Source organism: Pelecanus crispus, chromosome 4, assembly GCF_030463565.1.
Source record: "Pelecanus crispus isolate bPelCri1 chromosome 4, bPelCri1.pri, whole genome shotgun sequence".
Classification (NCBI taxonomy): domain Eukaryota; kingdom Metazoa; phylum Chordata; class Aves; order Pelecaniformes; family Pelecanidae; genus Pelecanus; species Pelecanus crispus.
Genome location: NC_134646.1, coordinates 47,361,297 through 47,368,031, shown reverse-complemented (window position 1 = coordinate 47,368,031; position 6,735 = coordinate 47,361,297).

The window sequence follows — 6,735 nt, the reverse complement described above, 5'->3', positions numbered from 1 at the left end:
TTGTATCTGTAGTTTCACAGAGTTGGTCATTTGGGAACCTAAGCATGAGTCAGGAGCTTAAAATAGTTTCGTGGATCTAGGCTAGGTCCATGACTCTACTGCAAACTGTCATGTATTTGAAATGTTATATGGTAAACCCTCTAAATATACATTTGTAAACATAAACTATGTTTTTTCACACTACATCTCTGGTAATTCTGCTTATAGGGGAGTCAGACATGATAAACTAGTCCTATTATGTGAAGCCACATAAGCATGCAAATCCTGGGTGTTTTCTGGTGAGTGAATTATCAGTATGTATTGGGTTTGCATGGCAAGGTTTTGGTGGGAGGGCTACAGGGGTGGCTTCTGTGAGAAGCTTCTAGAGGCTTCCCCTGTGTCCGATAGAGCCAATGTCAGCCAGCTCCAGGTCAGACCCACTGCTGGGCAAGGCCGAGCCATCAGTGACAGTGGCAGTGCCTCTGGGATAACGTATCTGGGAAGGACCCACACTGGAGCAGTTCATAAAGAACTGCAGCCCATGGGAAGGACTCATGTTGGAGAAGTTCATGGATGACTGTCTCCTGTGGGAGGGACCCCATGCTGGAGCAGGGGAAGAGTGTGATGAGTCCTCCCCCTGGGGAGGAAGAAGCAGCAGAGATGTGTGATGAACTGACCGCAGCCCCCATTCCCCGTCCCCCTGCACCACTGAGGGGGAGGAGGTAGAGAAAATGGGAAGTAAAGTTAAGCCCAGGAAGAAGAGATGGGTGGGGGAAAGGTGTTTTTATAACAATTTGGGTTTATTTCTCATTATCCTACTCTGATTTGATTGGTAGTAAATTAATTTCCCCAAGTCAAGTCTGTTTTGCCCATGATAGTTGATGAATGATCTCTCCCTCTCCTTATCTCGACCCACGAGCTTTTCATTATATTTTCTCTCCCCTGTCCAGCTGAGGAGGGGAGTGATAGAGCAGCTTTGGTGGGCACCTGGCGTCCAGCCAGGGTCAACCCACCACACAGTACAAGGGTTAATCCAAGCAGCATCTATTAGTCTTAAAACAGATTTCACTAAAACAAGCTAATGGAGTAATTCCAGTAGAGTAAGAGACACCCCCATATTTGTATTGCTTGTGATTACGAATTTGACTCTCCAGAACCAGGTACCATATGGTTATCTGTACTATAGCTCAACAGATATCCCCCAAGCTACACAGCTGTCCTTAATACATATGAACTCAAAGAACACATGGTTGAATATATAATACAACAAATATGTTTGGGTAAATAGGGGGAAAGCTGTTAACATAGTTCCCTTCAATAAGAAATGTGTCGTATTTACACACATATATATTTTAAGTGAAAATTCTGGCAGATTCTCTTTACACCCCAATCCAACAAGCATTATTTCTATTTAGAAGCTTAATCATTTTTATTGAGTCACAATAAAGTCATCTGGTACCAGAGTAGCTCAAAATTAAGACCTGTTTGGATGGAGGTGTGTACAGTAACACCATAGTTTTAGTATGACATTATTCAGCTTTTCATCAAGCCTTACAGCTCCTTCAAGTAAAGTCTAAGTGATGTTATTGCTATAGTGATTGACAAGGTTGTCAAATTTCAAATTCTGGAGCAAAACTAGATTTGCTTCTAATAAAGAGTAGCTAGAAGGCTATTGGGAAAATGAACAGACAGTAAAGACATTGGACCAATTTTAGCAATTTTAGCTCTGTGGTGGTTTTGTTTAACATTTTAGAAAATGATTTTCTGGAACGGTGTATATGAATGTTTTTATGAAAGTCAAGACAATGTAAAGATGACCACAGACTATCGTAAATGAACTCAGTAATTGCTGTCTTGCACACCATTATATGTGCTGTTACAGACTAAGGGAACCCCAGGTCAGAAAGTTAGATATGTGTGCCTTTTTTCTCAAATGACTACCTAAGTTAGCTAGCTGTGTCCCTGCATGGCACAGAGCTTCAGGCAATTGCCTCATAGGTGAACTAGTTCTGCTGACGAGGGAGTAGTCATTTACTAGATACTTCTCCAATGAAGCTAATGGGACCATCCACAGCAGTAAGTGCCTGGAAGATCAGTTTAACTACTATTTATTCACAACCTGAATTCATATTTATGCTACAAAAGCAATGTAGTCCCCCCTTTCAATGTGACTCTAAAGTCTGTCTAAAAAGTAACAGTAAAATCACAACCCTGGAGAGAAGAAAACATAGGAAGCGATATATTTTATTGAGACTTATCTAGGGCATGTGATGAGTCTAACTCATGACATTATTCTAAAAGTGAATATCAAAGATGACAGCAAATGCCTGAAACAACTCCTTTCTCTCAAGTAAAAGCTTCTAGAATCGAGACATTCATATAGAATGAAAACACAAAATCTGAAGCAAAATTCTGCTGTTGTTTCAATCTACACAGTCTCCTTTGCATTCTGTGGTGTTGCACTGGTGTGACCAGGAAAGGCTGAGACTCAAATAATCTGACTAAATCCTCACAAAGTAAGTAAATTCAGACTCACACCTGCTGCTTAACAGTTGGCTTGCCCCCTTGTCTCTAAGCATCATATCCTATGATTTAATCCGTACAGAAGGTCAATTTCTGGCACAAAAATGAACTTAAAAATGTAGTGGTAGCTCATAACTTTGTATTTCTGTGCTTTGTATCTCAGCCATTTCATCTTAAAATATAGTTGGTAAAATGCTATCAAGAGGGTTTTTGTTCGAGATTCTAGTTTGTCAGTCTGAAGCCAACAAAGATGTATTTCCCACTTAATAACCCCTGTGGTTAGTATCAGAGTCCAGTGGAACTTGCAAAGAACAGTAATTGAACGGTTGGTATGTTGCTGAAACAGATTCTCAAGATGACTTTGACCCGATTTGTACACTTCTTCAGTGGTTTAGAAATGCTGCAGAGCTGTGGATACATCCAGTTTAGACATCATGGAGTAGGAACTAGCTCTTTACCACTTCTCAGCCCTATTCTTAATACTTGTTTTCAAAGTTTTTCAACCATCTCTACACTGAACATTATGGGGTTGTGATACCTCAGCAAGCTTTATGTGGAAGGACTTGAGTTCAAGACGCAGAAGCCAAAATAAAACAAGGGGCTTGGTTTGCACAGACTAACTACACATGGAGAAACACAGAATGGCATTTGTGTGTCCTAACAAAGACTGCAGAGAAAACAATTTGGGCAGAGCACTATCACAGACATCACACAATTTTCTTTTCAAAGTCAGGGCTTACACACTGTAAATTACCTCCCAAAGCAATTATTCATTGCTTTGGGATGTTCTAACCATGAAAACATCACAGTGCTGCATGTATCGATATGCCCTCTAGTTTTAGATAATCATAACTCAGTGAGGATCCTGTTTAAAAGTCTTGGTAGGCATACCCAAACCACATGAAGTAGATTTGACGCTGTAAGTTGCCATATTTCTAAAGTAACATCTGTATAATACAAGTTTCTAGTTACCTTCATTTCAACATTGAAAACTTTAAGTATGTTCATTTAACAATGTCAAGATAACTTTCAGACTTGGGGGAAGCAAAGAGTAACGTGCTGTATTTCTCCAACAACTTTATTATTGCCATGGATCACATTTATGAAGACAGCATAAAGTTACAAGGAGTTGTAGCAAAAAAAGCAGTTCCAACAATGTAAAGTGGTCCATTACATGTTCCATATGACAACTTTATTACTGCAGTGGACCAGTATAGCAATTACGAATAGGAAACACATTACACATAACTTGTTTTGAGACAGAATGCTACAACATGCTGTAAGAACATATTATTCTGTGACATGTAATAATTATTTTGAGGTTACAAAGTAAGAAAGCAAGCTACTCTAACAGCAATCTGATTAAAAAAAGTGGTAACAAAAGCAATTTTAGCAATGGAAACATGAATATTTATTATTGTTTAGTTATTATTGAAAGCTGCTTGGTTATTATAATTAGCATCTGTATTTTTTCTTAAATATATATAAATGCTTATCAACGTATTGTCAAGGATCAAGGAGTGCTAAGCTAGGACACACTGTTGCTATATGCTGTACAAACTTAAACTGAAATGACTGCCCATACCCAAAAGACCTTACTGTACAAGTAAAAGAGAACACGTAACACATGAAAAAAGATTGTTGGGGAAGACATGAAAAAATGGGAACGGTATGGGAAGCAGAGGTCTGGATAATCATGTGATTTAAACACTACACATTTTGACAGACCTCACACTGATGCCGAGTTTTATGGAGGATTCAGGTCAGGAAAACTAAGCAGCTTTGAAAATGTTTATATATAGCTCTTCTCAAGCATGAGAGCGAGCATAAGGGTCTTTCCTAGAAGATATAAGAGGAAGGTGATGGAGACATTCACCATGAATAAATCTTTTTATCCTTTCCAGTGTTGTTCAGTGAATGAGAGAACACATGTATCGTAAGAAGCCACGAAAGGGATGGAAAGAGAAAAAAAAAAGAATTTTAAAAACTGTGAGTACAGTGCTTCCACAAGTCTACTCAAAATTGAAAACCACAACACAGGGTCATTTAAAAATGCATTTTAATTAGAAACATGATGGATTTAAAATCCTAGGTGTCATAGAAAAAATCACACTGAAGTAAGTTTCCCTATATAGCAAATGCTAATCAAACAGCTGATTATTTTTATTAAGAAAATTATTCTCAGATTTGCTTTTTGTGTGTTTGTGTATGTTAATATCAGAAAGTGTAAGTGAAATAAAGACAGAAATGTAAACAAATTACAGATATAACTACAATACTTAATTAGATTTCAAAGCACACTTTCAGAAAATTTGGGACAGCAAAAAGGAGCTAGGCATGCATTTTTGAACAGATGGTGCTAGACAAGGTCACACAGATATAATTGAGGTCAGAATTTGGCCACTGTAGGAATAGACACTCTCAGAGAAAGAGGTGAATTTCCTCCTGTGTTTTTCATTAATTACTCAGTGCCATTCAGTCACAGTGTTGTCTGTTGTAGATCCTCTCAGTAATCCCTTGTCCATACAAGTCTTTCTCCAGAATATTCTCTTAATATTATGCATTTGAAGAAAAATTCCATTTGTGGAAACACGGATTTGCTTTTTAGCTGCAAAGACAAAAGTCCACCATTTATCTTACCTACGGTCTCTAAGATAACAGTAAGTATTGGGGGACAAACAGATTAAGGTGCATTTTCACTGCTGATGTGGGAAGAACTGATATGAAACAACAGCTGATTTTTATGAAAATGCAAACAAGATTTAAATTCAAAGACCAGTTTTAATATATCAGTGATAAAAGGCAAATCAGAAGCCTGGATGGATGTAGCAGAACTGTCTTGCAGAGTAGTCTTGGACAGGTACTGCTCAAATTCTCCTCAGCTTTCAGCATGTAAAATCAGAGTTTTATCGACCTTGCTGTTGATTTTACACACTGTATCTGAGAGCAGCGTTTGCTTTGTGAGTTTTTTTCACACTTAGCATAAAAATATATGATACTAAATAACATTGTATACAATAAAGCATGGATTCATTATTGCATTTTTTTCTAGCAGGAAGTCATTCACATTTGAATGCCAGTTAGAAAGCATACCACAGAAATCAAACCAACCGAGTTTCTACATGGGCCTCAAAGCATAATGTTATGCTGTTTCAAGTCATACAAAATATTCTCTCCACAGCTGTGCACGCTCAGCCTACAAATGCAACCATCACAGTCAATACTTTTATTTGAATGACACCCATATCGAAGTGTTTTTCTTTCATAATGGTCCATTTTATCTGGCTAAAAGAAAATAATATTTCAAAAATATCATCAGTGTATCAATTTTAGGAACATGTTTGATTATATTTTACTTTTCACTTATTACTAAATTACTTTCCTGAAAATATTTTCCTCTGTTTTTCTCCAGCTAGCGTTAATTCAGATCTATATTTTGGCCCTTCTCCCTTCCCTAACAGCTTTACACAGAAATACGTGACAGAAATAAGAACAGTAATATCAGAAATAAACCAGCTAACAGTATTTACCTGACTAAAGGTTTCTCTAGACTACTTGTAGTTTTGCTTTTGGGAACTGGCTGAAACCAAGGCCATGCTATTACTAAAGGCAAACCCAATACTGTATTTTATTATTTTGTGACTTCTGTAATAAACGATAATATGTTTCTTTTGTAACAACCATTTAATTCCAAAGTCTGTGGATCGTTTTGTTATAATAAAAATAATATTGCTTCAGACTTTTTAAATCAGCTTGGGTACACTTACAATTTATGCATGCCTACAGGCTTCAGCTTATCACGTGAGGTCCAAGTATCTCCTCTTATATCTCCTCTTACTACAAATAGAAGACCAGCAACATTGCTGGTAAAGTATAATTGAGTTTGGCCCATCATATATTGAAAAGGAGTAATGAGAATGAGTGGAAAAAGTAAAAAAAAAAAAAAAAAAAAAAAAGTATATTTTATATCCACTTCTGGCAGAAGCGGAAGCCACCTTTTTTCATGTTGTTCAGAAATAATAGCTGGTTGATGATCAGCGACGGCTTGAACGTAACAAACCCTGAACACAAATCAGTGCATTACGCTGACAGCAGGCCAGCCTACAGACCCGAAAACAGTCAGACTACTGTGGCAACATGTCAAATGGCTTTAAACTATTGCTAATGGTTTATAATGAAAAGCTTGAACGGCAGGGGCAGAATTAGGAAATTACTTGTTATGTGTTTTATGAT